Source organism: Pempheris klunzingeri, chromosome 17 (assembly GCF_042242105.1).
Source record: "Pempheris klunzingeri isolate RE-2024b chromosome 17, fPemKlu1.hap1, whole genome shotgun sequence".
Taxonomy (NCBI): domain Eukaryota; kingdom Metazoa; phylum Chordata; class Actinopteri; order Acropomatiformes; family Pempheridae; genus Pempheris; species Pempheris klunzingeri.
In genome coordinates, this window is record NC_092028.1 from 18,082,517 (window position 1) to 18,096,582 (window position 14,066).

Sequence of the window (14,066 nt, forward strand, 5' to 3'; positions counted from 1 at the left end):
ATCCTGTAGAAACTGTTTTATACAAAGTATTTCAGGTGTGGAAACCATGGGATCATCTTGCACCAGTCCGGGCACAGATGCGTAGAGAAGCTAACGTTATAACAAAACGCTTTGCCAGTGTAGAAGACTGTACAGTCCATCTTGTGCTACCCGTTTCCCTCCAACGCTGTAAAGATTTGCCCATGCATTTCTTTTCATTCTAGAGATGTTGCCTTGAATTGGCTATAAAAAGTATAGGATTTAATGTTATAAATATATAATTTAAAGAAGAAAAGACAGATCTTTAATGTGCTACTAATACTCAGATCAGTTGGTGGATGTTAACTTGAGAATTAATCTGCAAATGTGTTAGTTCATTTGTGTATAAGAGAGTTGTCTGTTTTCATGAAAGACCTTCCCTATGTCACTGTAGTATGTACAGAGCAAGAGGACACAGCAGTCTAACTCCCATTCGATGTTTGTCGGCTGTGAAACTGACGTAGGGTGTGACTCTCAAACTGACACAGAGGAACATTTGGCCGTGTTAATGGACGGTCCACATGTTTGCATCGATGGTTCTATATTTCGCACCACCTTTTCTGACCAAGGAAGAGACCTTTCATAATGAAAGCAGCTCTTACCACACTATAGCTAACTATAAAGGTGCAATAAAGTTGTGACTTTTGTGAGCTGATTGTGTATTTTTCTGTCTTCTACTGCTTTCTATCCTTTTTTTCTTTTCGATATCATGCAGTTGAAGCAAGGTGGTACGTTTATCTTACAGCAGTGCGATGAGAGTGAACAGCCAAATCACATAGTTTGTTGTTCTTGTGATTTAATGTACAGAAGTGTATTAGGCCTATTGATCTGCACCAAGCTTGTGTCACATTTAAGGGATGAAAACTGCTAAACAGAAAGGTAGAAAAGGCTGTGCTGCTGTCTGGTTGAAATATTTCTGGCCCATTAAATGACAACAGTGTTTTCCATTTGAAAGCTGCAGCCAAAAGCAGATGCTGAAGCTTGAAAGTGGCTATAATCTATTTTTATACTAATGTATCAAATGCCGACGTGATAGTGGTCGCTTAGAATCATGAGCCCACAGTGACTTATCGCCTCAATCTGCAGTTTCTTTAATAACCTTTATGTATTTTTAGAATCAGTTCCAGCTCATTGTTTGGTTGTCAGACTTCATTTTTACTCTTTCACTCTCATATTGTCGTTTTCGTGCCGCAGTGGTCAGCTATTATTTATTAAAAAAAAGCCCTAAAAACTCACTGAACATGACCTGATCAGTGGCAAACAGCAGGCAGGAACTAGCTGGTAAAAACAGTGCAGCATTCAGCAGCTTAAAGATCCAGATATTTGATACACAGACTTGTTTCCTAACAAGTTCACGTAATGACAAATCAACTTCTTCGCTGCTTGTTTCTGCTGCCCCAAAGTGGCCGAATGCAGCTGCAATTTTCTGCAGTTTTTCATCTAACGTGGACTCTTGGGGTGAAAAGTTTGTTTTACTTATATATTTGATTGTAAAACTTTATCGACACTGAAAGCTTTTGAAAGTTTTTCCCACTTTAAACGTAAATACAAATGTACTTTTCATATGTCTTTTCAGCCTTTCAGTCTGCTGTACGTAGTAAAATACATAAGTCATACCAGCAAAGTTGGTGGTTAAAGATACAGTAAGGGGGTGAAATTAAAGGAACAATCTGAATAAATGAAAAATACTGCAGGCTAAATCAGTCTTCCCTGAAATTATTCAGTGTTATATCATTAAAAATCATTTTCATTGGATGCCAAATTACGGATTTGTGTTAACTGGACAGCTGGATATCATCATCACTAGTTTCCTAGGTAACAAAAAAGCCAGGAGTATAGAAATTATATCAGAGAGTTAAAAAAGATGCTAAAGAAATTTGATGTTCAGACTTAAATGTTTTGTTCTTCATCACAAACAGCTGCCAGACAAAAAGTGTTCCTATTGATTGTTTGAATGGAAAACAAGAGCAGAGCACCAAAGAAAAGTCTGAAGCTACTGGAAGAAAAGAAGTAGGAGGAAGTTGTACAATTCCAAAATAATTTTTTTTTAAATCTGATTTGAGCTAACTGGGCAACTTCAATATAGTTTTTGAATCATTTAAGCAAAATATAATAATATAGGAACCTAATATAGATAATGAAATAAACAACGACATCTTAGGGGCTACATTCAACTCTACAATAAAGCAGTGTGTGCTGACTTTTTGTTTTTGTGAGGGGTAATGTAATGTTTTGGGGGGTGGGCGGGGGTATTTGTTCAGCATAATGAATAAAAAGAAACTAGATTTTCAAAGTAGTTACTTATTAATTTTGTCTTTTGAATTCTTTTAAGAAAGGAGAAGTGTGTTAAGTAAGCAGAAGGAAGGAGTTTATAGATCACAGAAAGTGAAACACAAGGACAGAAAAGACAGTTTAAAGCTTTTATGAGCTTGTTGATTCACCTCAGGGATCATTTCACACTCACAGTTAGAGTCCATCCGGTGTAAATCACATAGAAAACTGTTTTTTGTGTCTTTTTCTTTTGTTTTGCCCCCCCCTCCTCCTCTGTAAGTTAGTGCGTGACATCACATCTGGGATGGGAGGGGCCAGCATGTGCACCGGCTTCTCTGGATGCCTATCAGCAGCCAGCCAACACACACACACACACACACACACACACACACACACACCTTTAAACGGCAACTGGGGACAAACAAGGCAGCAACAAGCTTGAAAAGTACTACTGGCATTTTCAGAGAGCCGGCCATCAAGTTGAAACCCGGCAGGTGAGAGAAAGGCAGAGCGAGGAGGAGACCAGAGAGGGGAGGAGAGAGGAGGAGAGGAGAGAGGAGGAGAGGAGAGAGGGTATCCGGATCGCTGCGGGCTCTTGGAGAGAGACGTCCCCGGGCAGCGACGCCTGCGGCAGCATCAGGACCACCGGGATGGAGGGGGAGAATCACGGTTAGTCTTCATCCCACTCTCACACTGTCTGTTTAGTGGACGCTTTGAGCCTAACTGCACCATGAGAGTGTGTGTGTGTGTGTGTGTGTGTGTGTGTGTTAGCATCGCTGTCTACAGTGTTCGTGCTCTGCTGTGCCAAGAGTACAGAAATGACAGCCAGTATACTAAGTATAGATGTTCAACGCTGCTGCCAGGATGACTGATTGGTGGCTGAAATGTGCAGAACATGTGTAATTTGTAAAGTCATAAAGGGATTCGCCATGTTTATTTAACTGATCTGCACCCACAGGAAATGAAATACCCTGTTGGGCTTTTATAAGGCAGCTTTAAAAAAAAAACAGGTGGCCTCTGTAGTATTCACAGCCTGCGGGATGAAAAAAAATGAATATCTGTATGATGAATTATTAAGCATCACACTTAACTGGACACTGTGGAAATGCACATACTCACACAGCAGAATGAATGCAGAGAGAAATAGACAAAAAGTCCCTGTTCTTATGGGAGTGAACAAGATAAAGACTAATTTATTTATCACCATGCTGGCATCCAGTCTGCTTTAGATGACACAGTTTCACAAAATGCCGTCTTATAAAATCGCCCTCGTTGCTAAAAACAACCCCGCCTATACATGTCCTGACATCATGTGCAGGGCGGATGATGTCAGGGCTCAATGAGCTCAGTTTAGGCCACGACAGAGGCTTCGTCTCAATTATTTAGCAGTTTAGTTTTTCTTGCTGGGAGCGTAATGCATCTGAAAATAGAACCACGAGCAATGGCCTCATTGTGAGATTTCAAGTGATGCTCTGTGAAAAGAAGGGAGGGCTGGTACCCCACATTGCTTTCTGTGAGTCACATGTAAGAGGCAAAAAAAAAAAAAAGTAGAAATACACCTTTGAGACACTTTTACTAATGTTTCCCTCATAGTATTTGTCTGTCACTTTGGGTTCTTCACATATCAGACACAAGACACACAGTCCACTGGTGACTTCTGGCAGCCTGGACAGCCTGGACAGACCATACAGCGCGTTTGCTCCGGGCTTCCGAGAAGCATAATCACAATTATTAGCAGTTGTCTTCCCTTGTCAGTACTTTCCTGTTTGCAATCCGGCTGGAGGAATCGCTTGATGATTATGTAATTATGTGCTAAAGTGTGAGGCATTAGTGGAGCGATGTGCAGAAGCTCTCAGCACTTTCAAATGACACACTCTCTCCCCGACACCTCCTCAGTCAAGACAGCGGCTTGTGGATCCGAATGAGTAAGTGTAAGTCGTATCATCTCTCCCGACCCTGAGCGCCGTGACTGCTCAGCATAACTGAAGCCTGAGAAGCAGAGAGAGAGAAAAGAAGTTATCCATCTGCTGCCAAGACTTGATTGTCACAGACTTCATTTTATTTCGGCACAGCTGTGTTTTTCTCCCCTCCTTTGCACTGTTAATGTAGACTTAACTTCCTGTGCAGTGTCATCTGAGGATATTCTGCATATTTTATAACCATGCAGTACTAAATTCTAAAATGTACGACTGGATTACCATGCTGCCTTATTGCACTGTGTTTCTGTGATGTTGCTCGGTGCTGGTGCCCTAAACCAGCTATCTTGGGATTCATTGGGTGCTGCTCTGTTTCAAGACTCACTTCAAAGGCTTTGAAGCTGCAGGTTGTCAGAATGTCTTTGTTTTATCTTCTTTCTATCACGCTCTTTCACCATCTACCTGCACCTGTCAAGTGCAGCTCAGTTTCCTCCTTTGCATAATGAAATTTGCACGCACAGAGGAAACAGTGTGCCGGTTTCTAGGCGTGGTGCACTAAAGAGTACGTGTGGTTGCTGTGGTTGCGGATGTCACCTCTCCTCTCTGTCTGACCCCTCCTCCTTAGCTGAGTGATTGACAGAGATGTAGTTGCTGCCACGGGCCTGTAGTAAGATGTTTTTCTACTGTATACTGTCACTCTCCGCCCACGTGATCAGACAGGTTTACTCCAGCACTAAGCCCCTCTCACGTTCAAAGCGCACTCGGGCGAAAAACTGTCAAAGCAGCTGCGAAATCTCAGAGGATTTACGCAGACATATCTCATTCCTTATACGGTTTAAAATCAAAAGCTTAAAAGGAGTTGAAATCACCTCAAAGTTGATGCAACTCTGCACCTCCACCGCAGCTGCTCTTCTTACATAACCACGCAAGAGTCTAGAAATAAACTTAATTATGATGTGGCATGTTTTCATGTGGGCTCACCAATCAGCTTAATTCAGCTTATTTCTAGACCCATCTGCACTAATCAGTGAGATGTAACTAAACAGAGTAAAAGGCACCACATATGGAGGATGTTAAAGCTTTGAGGTGGCAGAAATGAAAAGTAGGCTGTGGCGCTGCAACTTACCATCAGGAGGCTGTTATTAAGCGCATCCAATCTATATTTAGCCTTTGAGGCTTTATTCTGGAAAGTATTCATCGAGCTGCACCAGTACAGGTGCTTGTTTCTGCTCCCACCCAGCCCATTGTTAGTCACAGGGGGGTGATGCTAACACGAAGCCTCTATGTAGGAGTTCCACCAACACAGATCAGCGAGCTCTCCGAAAGGTGTCGCACCCCAGTGGGGAAACTCTTTCATCACACAGAAGACTCTCTGTACCTGCCTGAGAGCGCTAAAGACAATCATACGACTGCTTGTGATATTTGTGTTCCACTTATTTGTGCAGCCTCCATACGTGTCGTAGATGCTGTATGGTAAACTGAACTTGGCGTGGGACTGGAGCCCTCTGGCCTGTTGAGTGAGCTAAGAATAAAGGTGTTGTTCCATGCTATGTCCACCTGGTGGCATGTATGCATAACCGAGTCAAGTGAAGTACTCATCTGGGGCCAGTTCAAGGCTTCACGGGCAGCACAGTGCAGAGGACACAACATCTCAGCAGCCACTGTTTCTGCTCAGACAAGATGATTTCCTCATAGTGCACGTTGAACCACTTACATGTAGCTGCACCTATTGATTAAGAGTTTGTTTTTTTAGATTAATATCCTCCACCTGCGTGTGGAGGTTGCAGGATCAGCTACAAAACAGCAACTTTGAGCATTTTGGCTTATACTGGATGAATGCACTGTTTGCACTGTTATTGTGTATGTGAATGTGTTTTATAGCGATTATTCTTCGATCATGGATGATCAGCTAGATGTTTCCCTCTGCGCTTCCCTTGTTTTGTGCGTGTTAAGTTAATTTAAGGCATTTTTTGGACAGCATAAGCCCTTTGTGATCAACTAATCATCTAAAGGTCCAATAGCAGACCTGTACAACTCATTATTGTGCTCTGGCACTCTGGGCACCTATGGGTCCTACCCTTAAAGGTGCCATGTTTACTTGCTAGCCAGTCTCTTCCCTTTCCTTTTGCTGTTGCATTGCCACATATATTGGTGCATTACCATCCCATGCAGATCAGCAGAATGGCGGGAAACATTGTCCTCGTACATGTGTGCGACCCACTCATTGAGAAACCGCTCTACAGTGCTACTAGAGGTTAAAAACATCCCCTTTAAGGGACGTCCAAGGCTCTTCCAAACTGTCAGCGACTGCAATTGATACACTAAATCTATCTAAATCAATCAATCTATCTATCTCCCACCTGTTTACTCATGTGTCCTCCCTGCAGGTGCTCAGCGACTCGCTGACAACTTAAAAAAAGACAAGAGAAACATTTGTGCTGACTTCACTGTGTGCCGTGCTGCTGTTCCTCGTGTGACGGGGCCGCTCCTCTGGGTGATGTGCAGCTGCAGCATTTTAAAGTGGTCAGGACTGACTTTGCAGTTCAGGCCGGGGGTCACTCCGAGGCACTCGGGCCCTCTGGCGATGAACGGGGCAATGATTGTTAGATCAGAGGGGATGTCGCAGCAATGCAAACTATAGAAATGAAAAGTATGTGGCAGATCTACCTCGTCGTGCTCGGTAATTGGCACCTGCCCTTGATGGCAGATTGATTGACAGAGGGGGTAGAGTTGAAAAATGAATTAATGACTGCTGTTAAGGAGTGATTCTGTGTGACTGGCAGGCAGGCTAATTCAGAGTGGCATCGGTTCAAGAGGTGAGGTAAACATTTCCTCTTTGCTCTACAAGAGGAAGCGAAAAGCCAAAATGAAATTAATTGTCGCTGATTATGAACACATCTGTGGCAGAGCCAGACCTGTTTGTTTTGTTATGACTGTGTGTGTGTGTGTGTGTGTGTGTGTGTGTGTGTGTGTGTGTGTGTGTGTGAGTTATGTGTGTTATGTGGCTCCAAGACCCCACAATGTGATTGTGTCATGGTGAATAACCTCAATAGGTGTGAAAATAATGTAATCAAAACAAATGGCTCACAGTGCTTCGCCCGGGAGCGAATCGCTTCTTCTTCCCCCGTTGCCAAGCAACAATGAAATCTTGATTTTATGTACAAGGCTTTTGAAGCCAAAAATGATGAGTGACTAGAAACTATAAGCAACAGAGGGCAGAGATGGAACTGAAACACAGCACCAAACAGAGAGAGACGTGCTGTTTGTCGTGACTCTGATGCTCAGTATAACTTTCTCCTTAATTGTTTCTCCAATCGATTTTCCTTGCGATGTACTTTTTGTTTCTCCATTTCATCAGACACACTTGGATGCAGCAAAAGTGATAGAAAGCAGAGCTCTGTCCTGATTTGACCTGTTGTAAAATACAACCTGACTTTTCCATTGGCGTGTGCGGTGTGTTAGGTCTAAGAATATCTGCTTGACTTAGTATGTAAAGTAGCAAGAGAGTGCAAGTGGGAGAGAAAGAGAGAGAGAGAGAGAGAGAGAAAGAGAGAGAGAGTGAAAGAGAGTGAAAGAGCAGAGGAGGATTGAGGGAGGCTGAGACACCAGCACAAAAGGGGAACAGGGAGAAAGCAGAAGTGATTTTCAGCGAACTAGCAAGTTGCATATTCTAATCAAGGGGGAAGAGAAAGTAGGTGAGTGTGAGAGATTGGCCCCTGGAGCGGATAACTCATCCAGCCGGGGGGATTAGGAGGAGCAGAGTGACACAGAGCGGGACCTTACAGTTGGAGCCTCTCCATGGACCGTACGGCCGGGGGCTCAGCGGGACTCTGAGCAGCCGTTGCGGGGGGGAGCCTGGCCCTCCGGGAAACTTCCCTTCTCCTCCATCCCTGTCTGAGCCGTCAGGGAGGGAGCAACTGGGGGATATTCACTAACGGAGACACACCTTCACACACACACACACACACACACACACACATAGACATTACACGCCGAAGCTATGGGGACAGTTAGTGAACTCTGCGCGTCCAGCCTCCAGACGTTCTTGTGTCCAACCGTGAAGCCCGCCCAGCAAGCTCCAGGTAAAGTCACAGCCGTGGGCCTACATGCTGTGGTGTGATCGCCTTTTTTTTCGTTGGTTGCTTGTTGGCACACGTTGTCATGTTGTGCTCCGTTGCTACAGTACATCATTTGAAGCCATCAGCACTAGTTTTGAATGACTTATTGTGGGTGAGAGCACCTGTTGGTTGATAGTGTCTGTGTGCCTGTGCGGGCAGTGGCACCAACACATGGCTCCGGCAGAGATGATGACAGCCGGACAGAAATAGAGGGAGCTTCTTGTGGCTAAGGTCGCTCTCTCATTAACTTAAACCCTTTTGTGCACACACACACTGAGAGAGCGACCGAGTGAGAGAGAGAGAGAGAGAGAGAGAGAGAGAGAGAGAGAGAGAGTGAGAGAGAGCTAATGTCATTACTTACTGGGCAGGTCTAATCTCCAGGAGCTCTCACACACATCCACCGCCAAACTAAATCTAAGTGAGAATGTCTCATCTCGTCCCCGTTACTAGCTGCCGTGTCCTTTGATAACAGGGACGCCAGTGTTTACTTTTACCTGCTAAACCTGGATGAACAATCTCAGTGCTTCCCGGGTTAATTACAGATGGAGATGCAGGCAGAAGTGGAGCCGGCTAAGACGTTTTTTTTTTTTTATCCTCACCATCTGTGTCTGTGTTTCCCAGATTTGTCCCCTCACACTGTTGTGTGTGTGTGTAGAGTCTGTTGTTGTGCAGGGCTGGTTGTTGAGTGTTGCATCCGGGTGTGCAGGTTCCCATTTGGAGTGTTTAAAACACCGTTGGCGGACTGTTGTTGGCGTGACTGAAGCAGCCTCGCTGGCTTGTGGTGAATCAGCTGACCGAGTGTGTAGCAAGGGGAAGCTGTGCTGTCTCAGTGGTTTCCAAACACTTGAATCAGCACCACGGACCTGCGTGGAGAGAGGCGACGATATTACTGGATGTCCAAAGAGGGAAGTTATCTGGCTTGTTCTGGTATCAAGAACATGGTGACAGCAGAGTTTCACAGATTTTTGTCAAGCAAAGAAAAAGTTCTCATTAATTTAACACTGGTTTGCCATTTGAATATTATTTGAATATTCAGCCTCCAGTCCAGGTTGTGGGCTGAAAGCAATGTATTCCCAAAGGATGAATTTCAGCTGCCATCCGCCTGCAAGTGTTGTTTTTTTTTTTTTTTTTGTTGCTTTAACTGTAATAAAAAGCGTTCACGTTGTGATGGCAGCCACCACATTTTGGACCCTGTGTGGTGGGAAGAGATTGGGCGGTGTTCAGTAACTGTTGGTGCTTCTGTTTTTAAACATGAATCATGCAAGTGATTCATGTTGTGACTCATCTAATGGCTGTCCAGAAAGTTCACATCGTATCGGCAGCGCTATTAAATCAATCCTGTAATACAGCTTGATGCTGTGTGACAAGAGCTGTAGAAAAAACAAATTCAAACATGAGTTAGAAGTTTGAATAAAAAAAAAACAAAAAAAAAACACTTGGCTCCTTCACTGTGTGACCTCATGTAGTGACGTCTTACTTCCCAAAGCATCTGAAATGAACCGAGCACATGTACAGTGTTATGTCAGTGCCCTCTCTGACTGTAAATGTTACTGTGAGTCTAACATTCACAGTCACTGTGAGTGTGACTCAGCACGCCCAATTAATCCTCTATGATACTATGATAGCAGGCGGTGTGTCACTTAAAGCAGACGTGATAGCAGTTCAGCTCACTGATACCGGCACAGTTAGGAGGCAGGTGTGCTTTGGTTTTCTGACATGGAAATTCCTCGTGTGGGATCCAGGGGCAGCTGAGGACAGAATGATCCCATTTGGAGCACAAACAAGCCTGTCAGCAGCAGCGCTGCAGAATATTTGCCACATCAGCTTGTTGTAAAAGAGGGTATGGTGCACAGAGACAGCGGCTGATGATGCAAACGTCATTACAGTAGTGGTTTCCGAACTTTCTATAGCTCAAATGCTCTGTTTGGGGTCCTGTGGACCTTGGGCCTCTGTGACAGCTCATAAAAAAACAGACTTGATATTCTTTTATCAGCTTCAGATTAGATTGCCTCTCCTAAAATTAATACCCCTGCACTCTAATTGGCTCCAAACAATATCACTGTGTGACACCAAGTAACATCACTATGTAGCATTACATACTATACATTTCTTTGTCTGTTTTGGTTAACAAAGAATATATATTTGTCCATGTGAAGCTCATACATTATACTGTATGTCTTCTATGAATAGAACAGCACAACAAGCGACAGCGATTTCAAATCAGAAAACAATGACTTTCCATGAACAAGAGTTCGACCACAGTGAATTAATATTCATGCAAAGCTGTCCAGTATTTCATGATAAGAAGAAATAGAAATAAAAGATTTGCCAAAATTTTTTTTCTTCTTCTTCTCATCTTGTGATCCCTCAGCAGTCTTTTCAGGGATAACTACTGGATTCAAACTTCTACCTTTGTACTCTGGTAGCTCACAGGATCCCCTGCGCACTGTGGTTGTAAGGCCTAATAGATCAGCAAGGCCCTGTGAACACTTACATCAAAGATGATGGATCCCGTTTATATCTCATAGACAAGTTTCACATGTACTTTGCTCCCTCACCAAGTTTATTTAGTCGAGGCAGAACTGTATCCCACTGGTGATACACAGCTTGACGTGTCTTGGATGCAGACAGAGACAGACTCTGCCAGCGAGCCGCCTCAAAGAGGAGTGTGTGGGAATCCAAGCAGAGGCAGATTAGATCCACGCAGCTCAGTAAGCCAAATAAGATCTTTCTGGTTTGTTTTTCTCCGGCTTTTTCTTGACAAAATGGCATGAAATGAACAGGCGGGGTGGCGCAGTGGCTGGTGAAGTGAAAAATAATGGAACACAACACAGTCCAGGTCCCGCTGTTGCACTGTAAATGTATAGAACGGCTGACCTCTGACTCATCAAGCTTTCGTGCCTGCAGATACAATCCATCTAAAAACAACGGGGCTTTCGTTTTGTCATCCCTCAAAACTTGTGCATAATTAACAACAGATGAACAAATTGCTTGGTCAGCCTGTAGTCTGCCAAGGCAGTTGTAGTGCTTGTTTGCGTGACCATGTCAACTGCAGAAATGTATGCAGTGCAGAATGCTGCGAGTCTAGCCTGAGGAAGAGTGACTCCTAGACAGCTGTCCTACTTTATCAGGAGCTCTCTGCATTTCACACCCTCTGCTAAAGTCTGATTTGTGAGGTCACAGCTTCTGCCAGCAGTTTTTCTGTATGTATATTTGTGTCGGCGAAAATTCTTGCTGTTGAGGATACATGGAGAGCACGTTATAAAATAGCCTTATGTTTATATTTTTCATATTATGAGAAAGCTTTATATTTGTTATTGGCCACACACAGGGCGTTTTCTTTTCCTCTCACAGCCACATTAGAGAAATGACACAAGAGCGAGACACATTCTTGTGTTTATTACATGACTCATTAATGTCAGTAATTAATCTCAGGTCTGCGCTCCCTCTCACCAAGAAAATTACAGGACGGATTGATCCAGAGGTGTCATTACGTCTGACAGCACCTGTAAAAGGAAAGCCTTCAAACTCAAACAATGAGTCACGCACGGAGCAGCAGAGCTCCAGAGCTCCAGCTCATACCAAAGAATGTCTGCCGTGCATGTGTTCATCTTTCCACGCCCGGTGTTTGCTTCTTTTAAGCAGGTGTGTGGAAATAAATCTCAATTTCTAACTAACCACTAAGTCCTGGGTATTTGTGTGGGTGATTATGTGATAATGACATCAGGGGTGATTTATGGAACTCAGTCTTACTAAGTTGAGTTTTCCTGCAGGTTTAACTGTAATTACTGAAGATGAACAGCAGGGGTCACGCTTGGCATCACGTCTGATTGGGTGGTTAAAGGTTATTTTCTCACACAGTACAGTTTTCTGTCTGTTTTTTCAGGCTAGTTTAAACCTCAGATTTACCACTGTGACTTCAGGAACCATCACACTGTGGACAATAACAGAGCTTTGTGGTTTCAGGAATGACCCTGCTGTGATTTTGGAGAGGTGACCGTGACTGATTACCTCAAAACAGTCACCAGCCTCTGAAGGCAAGCCTCCCATTAAAGGGTCATTCCACTGACTCTACGCAGCAACATGAGTTTACTTGAATTGTAGTGTCTTTTGAAATAGAGAAAATAACCCTAATGAGGGGTCTTGAGTCTACTAATTTTAATGGAAAACCTTCATTATAAACTGGGGTAGTGGCATGGGTATTTACCAAACATGGGGGATCTAAGAGAGACACAATATCAAGCTGAGTGGCATCCAGATTTATTGGAGCTTAGCTCATACTGAGGAATAGAAACCAAGAGATCTTTGCTGCAAGATATCTTGATTGATTGTTATTTCTTTGCAAGTCATCGACCTTTGTATGTGGAATATCTCATTTAGTGTTGAATCTTTAATGTTTCTTGATTTAAGGCCAAAGTTTGCTACCTGACTAGATACAACATGAGGGGACATCATTAATATAATACACAAACTGTGATGCTGATTTACTGTTTAAAGTCTGAAGTCAGAGGTCATTTTAATTTTTATTATTTTATTCCAGCTGCTTTCTTGATGTTAATGTTGTCTAATCATATTACCCGGGCCGCACTACATCTTGGGATATAACGTTTGATTCACAAATCTTTTTTTGATGTTCAAGTCAAAACTTATTTCTAAAATCCGGTCATTTCTATCATCTACGGATCTGAAAAAAAGCCCTACATGCTTTTATTTGTTCTCGACTGGATTACTGCACTGCACTTTGTTCATCCACGGCTCCCTCCACCAGTTAGTACAAAACGCAGATGCTCGACTCATTACCAGGACAAAGCAACATGAACACATCACCCCTGCGCTGGCTTCCCTACGTTAGCTTCCTGTTATCAGTCAATACATTGATTTTAAAATTGTATTACAAACTTTTAAGGCCCTCAATAGCCTTGCTCCTGCATATTAGTAGCTCACATGATATGTGCCCTCTCATTCGCTCAGATCAGCAGCTGGAGCTCTGCTGGTTATTCCAAGGTCCCATTTGGCTTTTGCCATAAGAGCCCCCACAGTGTGGAACTCCCTGCCCACTTAACTCACTCTCATGAAGTCTCTGGCTTCTTTTAAATCTATCTTTCAGTAGCATTTAACACATTTTTATTTATACTATTCCTCTAACCTGTCTGGTTGTATCTTGTTTTGTAAAGCACTTTTTAATGTTGTGCACAAAGGTGGAATATAAATAAAGTGTAGAGAAGTAAGTGCCAGTAGAGAGAGGAAGAGGCCTGTTGTTTTGATGGCAGGCACCTTTCAAACACGAGAACCAGCATCTCTCCCGAGGACTGGCTCTGCAACCTGCAACAACTCTGCAATCCAAGGACTTACCATAATACCCAAACACCAGCTATTTCATAATATGTCCCAGGCTTGTGTGAGGTTATAATGCTCCCGGGTGTTGGCGAGCTACTTTGAGCTTATGAGCATTTAGCTGCTTAAAGAGGGTTCCCGTGGTGCTGGGAAGTCACGAAGAGAAGATCTGTCTTGATTGTGTGAACAAAAGTGTCATTCCCTCATAGCAGACAGAGCAGATCCATGTCTTTAAGGAGCAATACAAGCAATAACAGCACAGATCAGGGCAAAATAATGATATCCAAGAGCACATTATATTGTTAATTCCATGTTCAAACTAAGGTGATCATGGTATTTTGTATTACTTTAAATTGCCAGGTGTTCCTGTTATTTTCAAATCGAACGATCCTGAAAAATCCAAAACATG